Source organism: Puma concolor, chromosome A3, assembly GCF_028749965.1.
Source record: "Puma concolor isolate L17-30 chromosome A3, mPumCon1.1.hap2, whole genome shotgun sequence".
NCBI lineage: Eukaryota > Metazoa > Chordata > Mammalia > Carnivora > Felidae > Puma > Puma concolor.
Window position 1 is genome coordinate 20,406,991 of NC_141669.1, and position 19,280 is coordinate 20,426,270.

General features: G+C 55.1%; 1 protein-coding gene across 2 annotated transcripts in view; it reads right to left on the reverse strand.

Annotated features, from left to right (window-relative positions):
- Positions 1 to 8,448, reverse strand: part of DNMT3A (DNA methyltransferase 3 alpha) — a 100,407-nt gene extending 91,959 nt beyond the window's left edge. Inside the window, exon 1 of one of the 2 annotated variants that reach the window (XM_086700142.1) lies at positions 8,301 to 8,448. The gene's annotated coding sequence lies outside the window, so the exon portion shown is untranslated. Of the gene's footprint in view, positions 1 to 7,720; positions 7,856 to 8,300 lie in introns of those variants that run through there. The other variant, XM_086700141.1, reaches the window with a different exon arrangement.
- Positions 8,449 to 19,280: the final 10,832 nt, after the last annotated feature.

Below are 19,280 nucleotides of genomic sequence, written 5' to 3' on the forward strand. Positions count from 1 at the left end.
CCTGCCAGGGCTCTGCTTTGCCCGGCCCATCGGTCCCCCTACCAGCCTGGGGCCGAGGGGCGGGGGGTGCGGCAGAGGGACACATTCCGTACCTGCTTGGAGTACTCGTTACCCTATTTATCTTCCTGCCTTAATCCGGGGGGGGGGGGGGGGGCAGAGACAAACAAGGCCGAATACGCTTTCCCAAGTCACGTTAAACAGGGGCAGCCTCAGAGTGGAAAGCAAACTCCAAGAGGGCACCCATGGGTGCGGGGGTAGGGCCGGAGGAGGGGGCTGTGGAAGGGGAAGGTGGGTGCTGTTGCCAAGCAACAGGCCGAGGAATTTGTACCTGCCGTTCCTCACCTCTCCACCCCATCACCGGGGTCACTGCCACCCACTCATGGGCCTCCAGATCACAGAGCTGGGCACATGCTGGATGAGTTCTCCAGAACCCCCTCCATCCCTCTTGGGGGGTCTCCTGAAGCCCTATTTTGTCCTCCCTGAGTGCGGCTCCCCACGCTGTCCATGCTATGCCAGGGCTGGATCCCCTGAGCTCCGTACTGGGACCAGGGCCTGGCTATACCTCCGGTTCCCAGAGGACCATTTGGGCCACAAGAGCCACCAGATCGAAGCCTTCTGTGAAGATCTTCGATGACTTGTGTGCCATCCTGGGTGAACTGAGAGTTCTAGTCACCGCCCTAGAAAACTAACTCGGTCTAGAGTGTCTGCAATATTTCTTCCTGCAACCTTTCCGGAAAAGACAGGTACCTGAGTGGCTCTACCCTTTGCTGTCAGTCTCCAAGCCCGTATCTTATCCATTACCAAAAAAAAAAAAAAAAAAAAAAAAGCCATTCTTCCAGCCCTGGCACGACTCAATTTTTTTCATATTCTTCCAGAAGCTTTCAAAAGTGTGCTTTTATTTATTTTTGTTGTTGTCATTAAGAAAGCAACACACGTGTGTTTACATTTTTCCAAAGATTACAAAAAACGTATAAAGCATATAAAGTAAAAAAGGCAAAGTCTCTGTTGACAGGTCTGCTGTGTGTCCTTCCAGAGCAACTTTTTCTGTCCACGTATATTTGTATTTCTTTTAAAGGATTTTACAAAAACAAGATCACACTCTGCGCCCTGCTTTTGCGGGTAACCCAGCACCGTATCATGGACATTTAACACATCAGAGTAGACATGCTACGACCTCATTTCAAAGACTTAGGTCTATTTAGATTCCCCTTTATCCACAGATGTATTTACCTTTCCAGGATTTCTAAAATTAATCACACAGGACCGTTCCCTCAAGAAGTCCCTGCCCAACAGGTACTGTTGCTGGAGTGTTAGAGGATCTCACCCGCCAGGCACAGGCCTGGGTGTCCTCCCCGGCCCCTCTCAGGGTCCTCTGGGGAACCTCTGAGGGGGGGCACACTTCCAGAGCCCCAAGCCCCAGCATTCCCAAACAGTCACATGGCCCACGTCCAGTCCAGGGCTCAGTAAACCACAGATCTGACCCCATTGTCCCATAATGTCCCCTCTGAGCATCTTTCACCTGTTCAAGTAAGCACCACTGAAACACAGGGATCTAGAAGATCTGTTAGGTCCGGAACATCTGCACCAAAGCCCAGATCCATCCACACAGCCCAGCAGGCAGAGTACTAGACTGGGAGTCAGGACACCCAAGTTCCGACCTTCCGCTTACTAGCTGAGAGAGACGGTCCTCCGTCCCCTCGGTGCACCCAGACAGGGCAGCTAACAACTGGCTCAGAATAAAAATGACCTTGACATTTGAAACGGAAACAGAGAGGAAAGATCAATAGGGATGACAGTGAGCAGGGCCATGACCGCAGGAAAGAGAAAATAGGAAACTGGTTATAGAAGTAAATAAGGCTGGGAAGCCTTAGGGGTCAGAGGGGACCACAGCAGGATGGGAGTGGACAATGCTGAGCTATGGTTGAAAAAAATTCCACTCCCTACTGGGATTCAGTTAGGAAAGCCCCAGACGTCTGCACCTCCTCCCCCTGTCGCTGTCCTCCAGACAGGCCTGGCTTGATGTGATCAGCAAGGGAGATGTGGCCTGGAGGGCCCTGAGCACTGGCTGTCCTTGCTGGGGGCTGCCAGGCACCTGCAGCCACACCTCGGTCATATCCCACTCACGCCCACCCTCACCCCCAGCTGGGGGCTTTGGGCTCTCAGTTCTGCTGCGTGTGGGGGAGGGAGACTGGAGGGAAGGGCAGAGTCAGCCTCTCCTGCCCCCATCCCCTTCCTACTCACAGCCCCTTGCAGGAATGTTCTGGATGCTAGGGCACCTCAGCTTGGGTTAGGGGAAGCTATGGGAGGCCAAGCAAGGGACCCCCACCTCCTCCCCATTCATACCATGGTTGCTGTCACTGGCATGTAATCCTTACCCCAACTGGTGTTTCCCTTAATGGCCGCAGCCCCCCTGGGGTTAGTGTGATTTAAATATGCTGTTTCCCTCCAAGTCTGAGCTCTTAAGTGCTAGTCTCTGGAATATAAAGAAATCATCAAGAGCCTATACCAAATGAAATCAGCTGGCCCCTTCCCTGCTCTCCCTTCCGTCCCTGTCTTCTCCCCACCCCACCTTGCAAAGCCACCACAAGCAGGGTAGTTCAAAGCCATTGTCCACAGGCCACGCAGGCGTTAGAGCACAGGGGCCGCTCTCCTCAAATCGATATGGGGTCTCCGCCTGGCTCCCAGCACAGCCAAGGCCCATCCCACATCCCAGCGGCTCTTCTACACTCCAGCCACCCCAACCACCGCCCCCCCCCTCCAGCAGCCTGGCTTCCTCCCCTCAGCCTGGAAACCCCACCTCAGTGCTTTGAGGCCCCTCTCAGGCGCCACCCCCAGGAAGCCTTCCCGGACGACCTCAGATGGTTGTGACTTCACCGTCCTTTGAGCACTTTATTTCTCCCTCTCCCGTGACCTCGGTCTGTGGTCATTAATTAGTTGGGCTCATCGTAAACTCACTCTGTGTCTCCTCAAATCCTAGCCCAGGGCCTTGCCCACGGGAAATGCTCAGCAAACACACATGGGCCACTGAAGACAGGCTGAGAATAAAGCCTGGAACTTCAGCGTGAGGGATCGAAGGTGGGTACAAAGACAACCTGTTGACAATGGGATCCATTACACTCAGGAACAGACAGCTAAGTGGCACAGAGGGGCCTCCACCTCTGAAGATTATCCAATCAGAATCAGCACGTTCCTCCTTTGTCCAAGATTTTGCAAAAGAGGCAAAAGAGGAGGGTGGACAAGACTTCCCAGAGCGCTTTGCAGCGCCGGTCCAACCCAAGCTGCCCACGTGATGAAGACAGTCACAGCTGCCTAACACTGAGCCCTGGCTCTCTGCTAAGGCAGTGCACTCTCTCCTGGAATCCTCACCACCACCCTGACGAGAGCCCCGTCTCATTGCCGCGTTACAGGTGAGGAAACTGAGGCCCAGAGAAATTAAGTTAGCTGCCCCAGATCTCACAGCAGGGAAGCGGCTGTCTCCGGGGGGGCCTCACTTCGGCTGCCTCGAAACAGGCTCATGTCTAAGCAAGTCATATCCCTCCCCACGCGGCTGCACACCGTGTACACAGAAGTACACACAGACACACGTGCACCACACCCTGTCTTGCCCAGAACACTCAGCCAAGTGGAGGCAGGCTTCAACACACACACACACACACACACACACACACACACACACACACACACACATCTGTGACACTTCATGAGCCTCAGATTTGTTATTTTGTTTTGTTTTGTTTTAGGGAAAAACAGTCAAGGAGAGAAAGGACTAAAAACAAGCCCTCAAGATTTGCAGGGAACGGAATCTGGCACCTTAGTTTATCATGAAAGCCCCCAGGAGCGGCCAAGCGCAGGCCCATAGAGATGTCCAGCCTCAAAGGGCAGGTGGAGGCAGACTCCTGACTGACTCCACCGTTAGATACCAAAATGGAAGTGGAAACAATCCCCAAGGGCGCCGGGCACCCGAGTCAGGGTCCCCAGGCCCGTACAGGCAGCAGGAAGTGACGAAGGAAAGGAGCAGGAGCACGTGACAGGCCATTATTGGCTCTTCTGGCCTCAGGCTCCGGGTAGCACTTCCAAGCCCAGCCAGGCCCCACACGCAGACAGCCCCCAACCCAGCTCTAAGTGTTCTCAGAGCTTCAAGTTCTTTTTCAACCCTAAATTGTAAGGCTCGTATTCTAATGGTAACATTTCAGGCCCAAGGATGGGGAGTGGGTGGTCTATTCTTAACTGACCCGTTCGTTCGTTCAGGAGCCAGTGAGACTGATCTGAGGAAGCTCTTCTGTGCTTCCAACAAACGCAGCCTTGCCTGGCCACAGCTAGGGAGAGGACAGGAACCAAAAACACAGATGTGTAGCAAACTCCCCCGCCATTCAGCAGACACCCATGGAGGCCCCACTAAACGTCTGATGGGGGACCCAGAGGCAGCCGAGTCAAGGTCCTTGTCCTGTGGAGACTACAGGCTTACAGGAGAGACGGTCACCCAGAGCAGCAGCCCCGGAGAGCTGGAGCGGGGGACAGTGTAAGTTCCCCAGGGGCCAGGTCACCCTGGGCAAGTATTTTGTAAGTCCTGTCTCCCTTGTGGCCTTTTTCAGAGGACCGTCAGCAGTGATGTGTGTGACTGTGATAGGAAAATACCCACAAGGGAGTCGGCATACTGTGAATTGGACTCAGAGCAAAACAAAACCCTCAGAAATTATGTACACACACAGATTTACACGTAAATCACACACGTGTGAAGGTTTAACTGGAGGCTGCATTTTTACAGCCTCTGTGGAGTCACCTGTGACAAACCTGTCTCCCTGCAAGGCCCCCACCCCTCACACCACCTTCTCCTTTCAAAGGCCCATCCCCCAGGAGGCCTTGCTCTCTCAGACCTCCTCTCCTTGGAAGCCTTTCCGGATTACCGCCATGTGGTGAAAACAGACCACCCCGCCCCCATTCCTGGGTCTGAAATTCCACCACTAGAATCAGAGCCATAGAATTTCAAAGTTGGAATGGACCTCCAAGCTCCAGTCCAACCCCCACCCCACAGAGGAATCCTGTCCGCAGACACCCTGACAGATGGCCACAGTCCGGTCGTCTTCTCCAGTGCTGGGGTTGGGGGGGTGGGGGTGGGCAGTCCTTGCACTGTGCACCCGGCACTCAGGGAATCTAGAAGGAATTAGGAATTCACCTTCCTAAGGCCGACCTCTCATTGCAGACCCCACGCCAGGGATGGAAAACGAGGAGAGCCTCGGTCAGCCTGAGCTTTGAGGAGTAGCTGAAGACCAGCACCAAGCAGCTGGACAAGAGTGCAGAGAGGGAGCCAGGGCCCAAAGAAGTGGGGCCCGGGAAGGGAGGCAGTCGGGCAGGTGCCAGACTCGCCGCACAAGTTTGTGGGCCCCTGCCTGGGTGCAGCGCATGCACTCACATGCACACACACACGCAGACTCACACTTTCACACAGTTGCCTGTCAAACAGCTCAACCGGGGGCTCAACGGGACACGGAGGCAGAGCAGGACCACCTTACCCCAGAAACCTAGCAGGGACTCCCTCCTGACAACCCGAGTCTCCAAACCCCGGGGGTTTACTCAACCACCAGAAGATAGCCCCTGCCAGCAGAGAAGACAGCCCAAAGAGGGTCCCTCCGCCTGACAGCTGGGCTCCCCAAATCCCACAGGCCAGTCCTAACACTCCAGCAACGCCTAAGGAGAAAAGCTTCCCTGGCTGCAGCTGTCACATCTGCCTGGAAGGGAGGAGGCACAGCAGAGCAGCACCTGATCCCAGGATCCCTTCGCAGCCCGCCCGCCCAGGAGGCCGGAGGCCGGAGGCCGGTTCAGCCGCTGGCAAGCCCAGGGTGAAACATGAAGACTGAACAGTCCCGCGGGGATGCTGATGGCAGTCTCTGGGCAAGGCTGCGAGGGGGGCAAGCTGGGTCACAGGGCAGAGGGCGCTTCTCGCTCAGGCTCCTGTCCCTGCTGGTTTGGGAGGGGGCGCGTGGCGTGGCTCTGGGGCCCGGCCCTTCCTCCCCCCCGCCCTCAGGCCGGGGCTGCCCAGCTGGGTGCTGGACGCCATCTTGGGTCAAGGTGCAGCCACAGGGGGCTCCCCTCAGGAGCGGGGGGAAAGAAAGCCGCTGAGACTGAGCGAACCCCCCGGCCCCCTTCCAGGGCAGCAACACCTACTCAACTGGCTTTGCAGTAGAGAGAGGTGGAAGGACGTTGGGGATGGAGAGAAAAGTGGGAAATCACAGAGGGGGGAGTGAGGGAAGTGGGTGCCCCCAAGAAGGGAGGTTCCAGGAAAGCGAAATGCAGTTTGGCAGCCCGAGGGCCGCGGGCCCCAGCGATGGGGGGCTGGGGGAGGCCGGGGGCGGGCCCTGGACCCACGCCAGCTCGGTCCGCGCCGAGGGGGAGGGAGGGCAGGGCGGCCTGGGGGAGGGGAGCCGGGGTGAGGGCGGGACACGGACCGCGGCCGCCTGCGGCTCCGAAGCTCGGGGTCTCCCGGGGCGCGGGGCCGAAGACCCCGCTCGGCAGCCTCTGCGAGGCCTCGTCCTTCACTGTGCAGATGCGAAGCTTTCAAGGACACGTCTGCACCGGCCCAGCGGGGGTGCGTGTGCGTGAGTGTGCCCGCGTGCGTGTGAGTGTGTGCGACTGGGGGTGCTGCTGCAGGGGGCGACCCTGGGCGCCCCCACCCGCGCCGCTCCCGGCCCCGGCCCGCAGCTCCCATCCCCGCGTTTTCCGGCCCCAGCGGCCCGGGCCCGGGATCTTCGCCCGCCCCCGCCCCGCCCCCACACTGCGGCGCCGCCGCCACCGCCGCCACCGCCGCCGCCGCCGCCGCCGCCGCCGCCCCGGCTCCCACGGCCCGCGGCGGGGGCAGGGAGGAGCCAGGCACGACGTCCCCCCCGCGCGCCGCCTGGCCCTCCGCGGGGAGGTGTGCCCCCCGAGTGGCACTCTCCCCACCCCCGCCGCCCCTCCCAGATCCGCTGGCACCCCGCACCCCCAGCCACAGGTGGCCGGAGGAGGATCGCAGCGCAGCGCTCCTCGGCCCGGCCCCCGGATCACCCCTCGGCCCGCCCCCGGGGGCCTCCCGGGTCCCCCGCCCCGCCGGGCCGAGGAGGGCCGGGAGCCGGGGGGAGGGGCGGGGGGCCGGGTCGTGCCAGGCTGCCATTTTCTGCCGCCGCCGCGGAGCCTGCGCGGGGCCCGGCCCCCGCCCCCTCCCCCGCTCCCTGCGGGCCGCGGCGGGAGCCGATCATTCCGGGTCGGGGTCCGCGCCCTCCAGCGCCCCGGCCGCAGGCCCCAGGCGGGGCCCCGGGGCGGGGGCAGGGCCCGGAAGGCGGGGGCGGCCAGGCCGGGGCCCCTGCGGCAGCGCCGAACCGGGCACCGCGGCTGAGGCCGGCGGTGGAGGGGGCCCCCCGCGGCATTGTATAGACTTGAACTTGAGCCCGGAGCCGGGCGGGGGCGGGGAGGGGGCTCCGCGCCGGGAGCGGGCGGGACGGGAGGGGGCGCCTGCCGAGCCCGCGGGGACATAAACAAACCCTCAAATCCCCCGCGCCGCCCTGGCCAGCCCGGCCCGCCGTCCCCGCCCGCAGCCCTGGCCCCGCGAGCGCCCGGCGCCGAGTTGCAGGGGTCCGGGAGCGTGCCCCAAGCCGGGCACTGCCCGCCGCCGTGCCCCCCGCCCGGCCTCCCCTCCTCTCCGCCCGCCTCCGGGCCGGCCTCCCGGGCCGCCAGCAGCGGCGCTCATTACCGTGTGGCCGGTGGGGTCGGGCCGGCCCGGCTGCGCGCCCTGGTGCCGCGGCGCCGCGTCCCGGCTCGTCCTCTGCTCTCGCCGCCGCCGCCGCCGCCCGCGCGCCCTCCCTCCCTCCCGGCCCGCCTGCCTCGCTCGCTCCCTCCCTCCGCTCTCGCTGTCGCGCTCCCTCTCTCCGCCTCCTCTGCCGGGTCCCCCCCCTCCCACCCCTTCTCTCCGCCTTCCTCCTTCCCTCCCTCCGGCCGCCCGCGGGCCCAGGCCTCCGCCCGCTGCTCGCCCCCCGCGGCCGCGCTGGCCCCGGCCCCGGCGCTGCGGAGCCGGCCCGGGAGGCAGCGCCGACTGGGGGGCCCCGGGGCGCCGCGGCGGTAGCGGCCTGGGTGCGCGGCCGGTCCTAGCGCCCTCGGCCCGACTTCCCGGCCTCTGCGGCCCCGCCGGGAGTCCCCGCACGCTGCAAGACGGAGGGCCAGACCCCGCAGCGCCCCGACCCTGCGCTGGGCCTGGGCACCTAGCTTCCGCCGCTCTCCGAGCCACTCCGCCGGGGGCCTTGCTGCAGCCCTCCCCCCGCGGGGTGCCCCGCTACCTGGCGCTGCCTCTGCGCTGGGTCCCCGCATCCAGCACTGGCCGCAGGGACAGCGGCCCCTCCTCTCCCTGGGCCGGTGTCAGTGCCTCCCCCCCAGCAGCCCGTGGAGCCCCCGGCGGCCTTCACCCTGCAGTTCTCCCGACCTCCACCAGAGCCCACTGCACTCTGCCTGCCTCAGCACTGGGGCTGGGGACAGCAGCGCCGGCCCATCCGCACAGCAATCCCCACCCGACCCGCCACCCCCGCCAGGTGCCGCCGCCGAGTGGAGGCCAGCCCACTCAACAGGGCCAAGGTCGGGGCGCCAGGTCCATCCAGGCCGTCCTAGAGGCTCGGGCACCTCTATAGGATGAGTCCCCTTAAAGGGAGTGAGCTCCCCGTACCTTGACGCGTCCAAGTAGAGTTGAGTGCCCTCAATTGGACAGTGGAAGACTGAAAGACTTCGTGGGGTGGGAGGTTGAACTAAATGACATTGAAGATCCCTTCCAGCTCTAAGATTCTGTGCACACCTACACTCCACCCTCACGCTTACTCACCCCTTCCCTGCGGGGGTTGTTCTCATTTCCCAGAGAGTTCTCCCGCTCCAGGTTTCTGACTTGGGGCATCTCCGTCTACTTCCATCAGCACAGCCACCCTCTGTTCATCGCTACCTCTAAGGCTTGGTGCTGGGCCCCCAATCCCCCCAGACTGGCTCTCCACTTCTGCGTGTACCTCCATCAGCCCCTTCCACTGTGCACCCCCATTCCACCTAGCACTTCAGCTACATGGCAGTGCCCTGAGTTCCCTCACCCGGGACATGGAGTGCTCCCTTCCCGAGGCGCCCACCCTCCCACTTGTGGGTGGGGGCTACTGAAAATGGGCACTCAGGCCCTCGCTGCTGAAACCAGTCCTACTTTTCCCTTCTCCCCCACCAGCTTCACCCCGCGGAGGGCACAGGAACAGTTACCTCACTCTTTGAGACACAGAGCTGAACTTTCATCCAAGAGGTTTTCCTTCTGGAAGCTCTGTAATGCTTCCAGATCCTGTACACTTCCCCCACTCCCCAGCCTCAAGGTCAGAGGCCACTCTCCACACAGTTGTCCTGGCCTCACTCAAGTGTCCCCCCGCCCCCATGCCACTGATGGCAGGCCCTGTATGCATGGACTCCACCTGGCCAGTTCTAGAAACTTGTACTGTTTCTTCCATGAGGATAGGAACCACATATGTAGCCCAGCACTTGGCACCCAGTAGGTTCTCAACAAACATCGGTTGAATGAAGGTGCACATTGCAAGCTCCTTGCCACTTTGCTTTCCACGTCAAGGCAGGCATCCACAAATAGTCTAAAGCTTGGCGAAGGGGAAAACCGTGTTTAGAAAGATGGCACCATACCTCTCCCCTCCTCAAAGGCTTACAGAATAGTGCCCCCAAATAGCGACTGTTTACTGAGCGTGTCCTGTACACCAGGCACCAGACTTGGCACATTTCCCTTAGCCCTTGCCAACTCTGTGTGGTAGTTTCTATTATCCTCACTCTACGAATGAAGAAACTGAGGCTTAGTCAAAGCCATGCAGTCGGGAAGCCGCAGAATCAGGATTCAAAGCCTGGTTCATTTGACTCTGAGATCACCACACCATACTTTTAACACATTATAGTTACTCTTAACAAGCTGAAATTCTCAGGATCAAGAAGGGTAAATATAAGTTTCTGCTGATTAGAACTATTTATGATGGAATCATTGGGAGCCCATGATGTGCATGACCTTGGACATCTGTGTTGCTGGGGTCAAGAGGCCCTAGCTATGTTAGAAGGGGTTTGTTCCAGTGAGAAGCAACCATGTGGCTACAGGGTTGGTTCCAGAGTGTGGCCCTGATGTCTTCGGCATGAGAAGGACCCTCCAGGTGGTCCCAAGAAGAGGCATATCAGTTGTGGCAAACCCTACTGGTCCTCACCCCATGTCACACTGGGTCTGGCTCAGATAGAGTTAGCCTTTGGGCTCCTATACCCCCTCACTTCTGTCTGTTCCATTGTGGCCTGCAGAACCCTGGTTGATCCCAGATTATCTGGGGCGAGGGGCAGTGTCAGTCAGGATATGCTAGGTTATCCTGCGATAACAAACAACCCCAAGTTTTTGGTGATTTAAAATCACAAAAGTTCTATGGAAAGCAGCGTGATGGTTCCTCACACGAATTAAACCTAGAATTACCATATGACCCAGCAATTCCCCTTCTGTGAAAGAGACTCTTCTAGACATTTGTACACCAGCGTTCATAGCAGCCTTGTTTACAATAGCCCAAAGGTGAAGATGTTCACGAATAGATAAGTAAATGTACCACCTACATACAGTGGAATATTAGGCAGCCTTAAGAAGGAAGGAAATTCTGACACCTGTTCAACATGGATAAGCCACGAAGACATTATGCTAAGTGAAATAAGTCAGACACCAAAGGACAAAAAATTGTGCGATTCTACTTACGTGAGGCACATAGAGTGGTGAAAGTCACAGAGACAAAGCAGAATGGTAGTTGCCAGGAAGTTGGGGCTGCGGGGCGGGGTGGCTGGGTGAGGAGGAGTGGGGAGTTAGTGTTCGTGGGTCCAGAGCTTCAGTTGGGAAGATGGGGAGAGTCCCGGAGACGGAGGGGGGTGATGGTGGCACAATATGTGAATGTACTTAATGCCTCTGAACTGTGCACTTAAAGATCGTTCAAATGGCAATTTTATGTTATCCATATTTTATCACAATACAAAAGTTGAGCATGGTACAACTATAAATTAAATCTATTAGATCTATTACTTAAAAAAAAAATCACGTAAGTTTCTTTTCTCGTTCCTGTTACGTGTCTGTGGCAAGTCTGCAGAAGGGTAGAGTCCGTGGAATATTCTGGGACCCTGGCTGACGGAAGAGTCACCATCTCAAGGAGAGCACTGGAGAGTATCACACTGACAAGAGCCATTTGTCACTCATTGGCTGGAACCAGTCATACGGCTCCATTCAGCTCTCAGGATCCAGGAAGTAATCACTACCACAGACCTTAAAGCAGCGAGAATCAGACGTATTTAGCAACCAGCACCAATGACTACCGCAGGGGCCCTTCCAACTCCTTCACTGACAACATGTTCCTCTAACATCTTCCACCCAGGGATTCTAGAGGGTGAGACTCGGTTCCCACACGTCTGACTCAGATGAGAGTCTACCCTGGGCCCCGCACCCCGGTAGACCTTATGTCCTCCACGTCAGTTGGCTGCTGAAACCATTCCACCTGCCTTTGCAGCACCTCGTCCTAATGTCCAGACCCGGCTCACCTTCCATCCCGCTCGGTGGTTTCAACCCCACAGTGACTCATCACTCGGGCCATCTTAATACTCACCGCTTGTCACACCCACCAGGAGAGCTGCATCATGGACCGCTATCCACGTAGGTTCTTCATCTATAGCAAATGGTGACACTTCCACCTACCTTCCATGTGGGTTGTTATATTAGTCAAGACTCTCAAGTCACACGGGACAGAATCCCAGCCTAAACTGGTTTAAACAAACAAAGGGATTCAGTAGTTTAGAGTTTAGACGGTTGGGAAGCCCAGGGTTGGAGATTCAGGACTAGGTAAATCCAGGGTCTCGAATGTTAACTCCAGGCCTCACTGTCTCCATCACTCTTGTCTGCTCCCCCACTGCCTTGGCACTTCCTCTCCTCCTCGAAACAGACGCCAAGATGGCAGCCAACAGCCTCAGGTATACATCCTCCCAGCTTAGAATCCCAGTGGAAGAACATCGTTTTCCCTTAGGAAGCCCCCGAATGCTTCCAGGACATAAAGCTCCCCGTCCTTTAGCAACGACCCCTCCCCCACCTCGAGCCTCAAGGTCTGAGACACATAATTGTCCCATTTTGGTTTTCTTCGCCACCCTCACTAAAGGTGCCGTGCCTAGCAGACAAGTTCCAAGGGTTACTCCGGTTGTTCCGGCTTTGGTCACAAGCCCCCCCCCCGAACCCGGCTCTACAGCCAGTAGGATAGCATGAATCACATGCCCACCCCCCTAGGTGAGGACAGGCGGTGGCTGGGGATCCAGCCAGCACCCCGTGGAGTAGGAGCAGAGCTGTTCCCCCAAAGGAAGGGGGCCGGACAAACACGTTACGCATCCTTCTTTCCCCGTGTAAGCACTTTCCAAATGCTCTGCCTACCTGATTGAGGCGGTGGTTGTACAACGTCGCATGTTGTATATACATATATACATGATACAACATCAACGTGCCACTGAATTGTGCATTTTTAAATGATTGATGGTATGTGAATCTCACCTCAATAAAAAAGACATTTTTAAAATGTTCCTCCTAAAATGAAGAACCCACGCCATCTACAACTAAAAATGCACTTGATCTCCTTCCCAAAAGAAGATAGTCCAAGTCATGACCAGCTCTAAAATCGGGATCTCTGAGTAATGTGCATTTCTCTCAATGAGGTTTGGATGTGGCTCCTTTTCTGTAACGGTGGCTAAATTACAAATTTAACCACCCAAAACACCGAAATTATGATGGCGGACAGAAAACAGATTATCCCCAGTAAGGACTGACTTTGCAAGAGCAGAAGGGAAAGAGCCTTCAGGGGTTGCCAGACCGTGGCCTCCACCACACCCACTTCTCCACAGTGGATCCAGGTGCGGGTCCTGGGAGAATCTCCCTGGTTCATGGTCCTCCATGGCTGGGCCGGAGGGCCTACAGGGAGGAAGTCTCTTTGGGGGAGGGCCAGCTTTCCTCTTGGCGCGATCATGGCTTCCCGGGGATTCCTTCAGACCTTGAGCAATCCCTGGCTCTGGGAATTTGAGATCACTTCCGTAAGGCCTCAGCCAGTGGCCAGTCAGCTCATTTTCTGGGCATTCCATGGACCAGCCACTAGCCACCCCTCCCAAAGACCCAAAGCACTGGGTGGACCACTTTGCTAGCCCCCCACAGGAGTCGTAAGCACGAATACAAAGAGCGGCTAGGAAAATGCTTTGTAACCCTTAAAATGTCATCCTTCTCACTCACAGAGAAAATCAGAAAGACACAAATTCATTCAGTGTGGTTTTGTGTGTGCCAATACACGGTCCTTTTATTCAGGTCTTCTATCCTCTTATTGGATTTCCCACAGCAACTGTCATAAACCTCCCCCCCTTTCGAGATGCTGGCTCAGCCCCTTCCCCCAGGAGACTCCTCAGCCTCTACCTCTCACCCCAGCATGAGCCTCACACTGTGTGTTGACAGATCTAGAAATAAATATGGATGTAAAATGTATGCATATATACATATATATATATATATACACATGTGTGTATGTGTATCTACCTATATTTTCCATTTTTCTGTTCACTGAGAGCACCTACAAGTAATAAAACCTCCATAGCAATGAGCACACCTCGTGCCCAGATCTTAGTTTCTAAATACCATTCTTTACTAAAAGGAACTGAATTTTTTTGGAGAAATGGCAGATTCCCGAGATGGGTCGAGCAAGGAGCGAGATGAGGCCAGAACACATCACACTTAAAAGTAAGGAAGCGCAAAAAAAAAAAAAAAAAAAAAAAAAAAAAGGAAGGGAGTGCTCACAGAATCATGGGATACAGGGGAGGGACTCCCGCTGGCAAGATGTGGGAAAATTTGAGCGTCAGAATCAATGATAGCAACACCGAATAAAATAGGAATCTATGAGTCCACACTGCTAGAAATAAATGAATACACTGCAAGTTTAATGAGGAAGGGGATATTTACATAGTCTCAAAGTACTTCCCAACAAAATACTGCCTAATTACAAAGGGAAAAAGAGTGACTTTACAATGGAAAAACTTGAAACGCATCCCTTGAATCAAGTGATTAAAGTTAACATCATCAGTAATGAGCCAAGCTGAAATGGTATCCCACCTAACAGGATGCAGTGAGAACAACAGGGCACCATTTCTCTTGATATTCCAACCCAAGATGCATCACCTGAATTTAATCTTGAGGAAACATCAGACAAACCTTATCTTAATCCATTGGGCTGCGGTGACAAAGTACCATGGGTTGGGTGGCCGATAAACAGCAAACATTCACTTCTTACAGCTCTGGGGTCTGAAAAATCCAAGATTGTCACACCAGCAGATTCAATGTTTGGTGAGGGCTTCCTGGTGCTTAAACAGCCATCTTTTCTCTGGGTCCGCACATGGTGGAAGGGACAAGCTAGCACTCTGGGGGCTCTTTTACATGGGTACTAATCCCAGTCATGAGGGCACCGCCTTCTAATTCCATCACCTTGGGGGGTAGGTTTCAATGTATGGCTTTTGAGAGGACACAGCCATCAGACCCTAGCAAATCCAAAACAAGGATATTCTACAAAATAACTGACTTGTGTTTTTCCAGAATATCAAGGTCACGAAAGTCAATGAAAGATTGAGTTGTTCCAGATCAAAGGAAACTAAAGACATGACAAGTGTGTGTGTGCATTTGGGATGGAATCTTTTTGCTATAAAGGACATTATTGGAACAATAAGAGAAAGTTGAATGGGGTCTAAGGATAGCTGGTAGTAATGGGTCAATGTTACGTCCCTGATTTTGAGGTTTATGCTGTAGTTAATTGTGAAAGAGAATGTCCTTATTTGAAAGAAATATATACTACAGTTTTTTGGAGGCTATTGGGCAATGTGTTGACACATTCATGAAAAGTTTAGAAAAAATTAAGTTTTTTTACTGTGTTTGCATCTTTTCTGTAAGTTTAAGATGTTCTTCTTATTTATTTTTAATGCATTTTTAGAAAAGATTTTATTTTTAAATCTTTCCACCCAATGTGGGGCTCAAACTTACGACCCCGAGATCAAGAGTCGCATGCTCTACCGTCTGAGCCAGCCAGGAGCCCCAGTTTGATTGACAAAAAGTTTACAAAAATCACCCCCAGGGGTTGTAGCATTTTGCCTTCCCGCCATGACCATGTATGAGAAAGCATGTTGCCAGTTGAGAATGCCATCCCCCTGGTGGGTGAGCAGTGGTCTCACCACACATTGTGCCTTTTATGTCTCTCATTTTGAGGAGGTCGATCGTCTTTTCATATGTTTAAGGGCCCTTTGCATTTAAGAACTATCAGTTTATTTTTGGCCATTTTTCTTTCAGGCTGTGGGTCTCTTTCTTCGTGTGTGTGTCTGTGTGTGTGTGTGTGTGTGTGTGTTACCTCTCCATAAATCAGAGGTCATCCCTTTGAGACACAAGCCAAGCTGAAGGCCAGTTGGGATTAGGTAGGTGAGGGCATCAGGGACGAGAGGGCAATATCTGGGGAGGTATGTGGAGGTTAAGAACATGATGCCTGGGGCCACTCCCCCTCAATCCCTCTCCCTCTGCTGCTGGCCTGCACCCTCAGACTGGGTGACCCTGCCTTACAGAACTTTCCTGCCTCTCCTGCAGCCTCCCCTCACCCAAGTCATTTCCCCCTTTCGCTGCTCCTCCAGAGGGAAGGGGAAAGAAAGGAACTACCTGCTGAATAGGGTCTCCTGGGCTCCGGGGAGCGGCTGAGCCACCCCACAGCCCACCTGGCTCTCTGTGGGGCGTGTAATTCAATGTCAAGATAAAAGACTGGAAACCTGTGTTTGTGTCAGTACTTTGCCGGTACAGATGTTTTCGTGAGTAAAATGTTTTTTTCATTCATTTCATTTCATTAGTAACGTACCTTCCAGGTTTTAAGATGAGTTCCATGCAACTCAATAAAAGGGTATCTTTTTTTAATTAAACTTTTTGGAGATTTTTTTTTTAATGTTTATTTTTTTTTTGAGAGAGAGAGAGAGAATTCGAGCAGGGGAGGGGCTTGGTGGGGGTGGAACAGAGGATCCAAAGCGGGCTCTGTGTTGATGGGATAGAACCCAAAGCAGGGCTCGAACTCATGAACTGCGAGGCAAAGTCAGATCCTTAATTGACTAAGCCACCCAGGTTCCCTGAAGATAGATAGATAGATAGATAGATAGATAGATAGATAGATGTGCCCAATGTGGGGCTGGAACTCACAACCCTGATATTCAAAGTCGCACCCTCTACCTACTAAGCAGCCAGCTGCCCCTTTCTGGAGATAATTCTAGATTCACATGCAGTTGTAAGAACTACTACAGAGAAATCCTTCATACTCTTTGCCCGATTCCCCCCCGAAAACTTCTCTCAACACTCAAGTGTCCGATTCACAATCAGGATATTGACACTGACATGGTCAGTGGGCACAACATTTCCATCCCCTCACGTTGGCTTCCTCACAGCCACACCCACCTCCCCTGTGCCTCTCCCCAACCCTGGACAATACGAATCCATTCTCCATTTCTCTAGTTTTCTCGTTTCGATGATGTTATATAAATGGAGTCATGCCTTTTAGGATTGGCTTTTTTCACCCAACATAAGTCTCTGGAGATTCATCCAGGTTGTTGCATGTGTCAATAGCTCTTTTGTTTTTTTTCTTTTTTTTCTGGGTAGAATTCCATGGTACAGATGTGTCACAGTTTAACCATTCACCTGTTGAAGGTTATCTGGGGCCTGTCCAGTTTTTAGGTTCAGGTTAGAAACCTGAGGCCAGGGAGGAGAACCAATCTGCACACAGGCGGAATATGGTAGAACCAGCCTGCAGACCCTGGCCTGGCTGCTGGAGTCGTGGGGGGACATTGGTGGGAAACATCAGGCAAGTTCAATGGGAACGAATATGGAGACGCGAGAGTGATCAATAATCTGACATCTTGAGGTTCGTGTTTAAGGAAGGTGTGTCTGCTTTGGAGTGAGGCAGCTCAGAGGCGAGGAGACTGGCAGGGGGTCTGGGCCAGCTATCAGCTGCCTTCCAGAAGGAACATCTACTGCTGACTGGAAACAGAGATGACGAGAAGGGACATATTCACTGGTTTGGGTTGTTATAGTAACATCCAGATAAAATATATATTCAGGGGCCAGAGGAGAAATGGAGCTGAATGCAGATGAGCTGCTGGAAGGGGAGAGACGACTGGAAGAACATCGCGATAGATGCGGTACTTACACATTGCTGGAGCTGGAAATAGGTGGGCTCTCCCTAAGGAGTGCGGAGACCAGAGACACCGGAGTGGACCTCCACCTGGGGGCGGAAGCGATGATGGCAAAGGAGAGAGAAGGAGGCTCAGGAAGGCCAGGGGAGAACCAGATGAGTACACAAAGGCCAAGGACAAAGGGATGATGGGGAGACAGGGTCAAGGAGAAAGGGCTGTATCTGTTATCTGTCGCCACATAACAAATTAACCCAAATCTTGGTGGCTTACACAGCAACATTCGTTGTCTCACAGCTGCTGCGTGTCTGGAATCTGTGGGTGGCTCAGTGGGGTCATCTGGGCCAGGGTCTCCCACAGGTAGCTGGCCCCAGCCATCTCCAGGTTCCATGGAGAAAGATTCATTTCTGAGTGTACTCATGTGGGAGTTCTTAACAAGATTCAGTTCCTTGGGGGTTGTCGGACTGAGGCCTTGTATTCCATGTTGGCTGAAGGCTGAAAGCAGCCCTCAGTTCCCTGCCATGTGGGCCTCTCCACAGGACAGCTCACAAGATGGCGGCTGCCTTCATCAGAGTGACAAGCCCGAGAGAGCGAGAGACAGTGTTCAGGAAAGGGAGAGGGCGGAGACACAGACTCTTGTATCAGGATCTTAGAAGTTTCATCCCATTGTCTTTGTAAACAGCAAGTTACCAGGACCAGCCCACACTCATGGGGAAGGGATTCCACAAGGGTGTGCGTACCAGGAAACCATTTTAGAAGCTGCCTACTACAGGGAGCAAAGACAAGGTGTCTGCACTTGACCTAAGACTGCCCCAGGTGGCCCCTGAGAGGATGGTGTCAGGAGAGTGCGAGGGGTAGGGGACAGAACGGAGGGAGACAAGTGGTGATGCCGAATTCCCAGCTGACCCAGCACTTCGGGGGACATGAACAAACTCACGGCCTCCACCCCAGTCCCCAGATGATTCCAGCTCAATTGTCTGCTCAGGTCTGCTTCCTCCACCCCCCACCTTCACCCCCAAGCAGAGCAGAGCACACAAGCAGGCAGTGCCCGGCCCCTCATCTCCATTTCGCCAACCGAAACCAACTCCATTTCGCCAGGGGGGCACAGGACCCTCCTCAGGGGATAGGAGGGCAGGAACTGATTCCATAGCCCTTTGCACACTCCTGGACTGGCGGCCTGTTGACTGATGCACCAGCAGTGACCGTCTCCCCGTCCCATCTGCAGAGGCATCCGCCTTCCCCTGCTGAGCCTGGCCAGCAATCTGGACCTGTCTCCCTGTCCCTCCTCCAGCCCAGAGGCCGTGGGTCCACTTGTTGGAGGGACACACAGAAAGGGAAGAGCTGAGAAGATGGGAACCAGGGCCTTCTCATCAGCAGCGGGCACCTCCTGGGCACACTTCCAGGGGGCACACAGGAGGCAAGAAATGGAATGGAGGGGAAATCCTCAAAGGAAGAGGCTGGGGCTGGACACGGACTTTTCCGAGAGGTGCATAGGAGACAGCCGCAGGTGCACATCACAGCCCACCCGACGGATGTGCAGGACGTGTGACCATCTGGGGATGCCGCCTTTGGGACAAGGGGCGTATGATAGCCGGAATAATGGCCCCCAATGATGTCCACATCTTAATCCCCGGGACCTGTGAAAATGTTAGGTCACAGGACAAGAGGAATTGAGGTTGCTAATCAGCCTACCTAGAGGTGGGGGTGTCACCTGGATTATCCCAGGGGAGGGGGTCCAGTGTAATCACAGGGGCCTTAGAAGCAGGAGACGGAAGAGTCGCATCAGAATGACAAGGTATGAGAAGGACTCGACCCACCGTTGCTGGCTTTGAAGGAGGAGGAAGGGGCCACGAGCCAAGAGCTGTGGGCAGGCTCTGGATGCTGGCAAAGGCCAGGATTCTCTCTTAGGGTCCCAGAAAGTTCCACTTGCCTTATTCTCCCTCCTCTGCTCCGAGCTGGGGCCTGGGCCCAGGGAGCCGAGAACAGCCCGGCCTAGGGGTTGAGAGATCTGGCTTCCAACCCTAGCTCTGCCG